This window comes from Dendrobates tinctorius, unplaced genomic scaffold (genome assembly GCF_039654945.1).
Source record: "Dendrobates tinctorius isolate UK_male_01 unplaced genomic scaffold, ASM3965494v1 ptg000241l, whole genome shotgun sequence".
NCBI classification, from domain to species: Eukaryota; Metazoa; Chordata; class Amphibia; order Anura; family Dendrobatidae; genus Dendrobates; species Dendrobates tinctorius.
Window position 1 is genome coordinate 10,655,708 of NW_027361908.1, and position 472 is coordinate 10,656,179.

Sequence of the window (472 nt, forward strand, 5' to 3'; positions counted from 1 at the left end):
GACCCTTTGCTTGTGACTCGACTGCTCTCTGCTCGTCCCTTTTGTACCGCACCGCCCTCTTGTGTATGTCCTTTGGCTTCATCTGACCTCCCATCTGCTTGTCCCTCCTGTACCTCGTTCGCCCGTATTGTGTATGTTCTCTGGTTTGCCCGACTCTGAGTGTTCTTCCATCTTAGCAAGCAGGACGCTAAGCCCCGCCCCCTTGTGGTAAATTACCGTAGGTCCCGTGCCTGCTTGCTAATACTTCAGCGTTCAGGTCCTGTGCGTCTGTACTTTCCAGCTGTTACTGTCCACGGGACCCATACAGCACTGGTGAATCCCTGCTCAGCGAGGGCTGTACGCTGGCGCGGTCAGGATCCTGACATAATAATAGTAGAAACAACAAGGCACCCAAACTAGTAAGTCTCTGATAGGTGCACAAGGAGGGTATCCAGCCCGTTTGTAGAAATAGTAATGAACTTGGCACTCAATA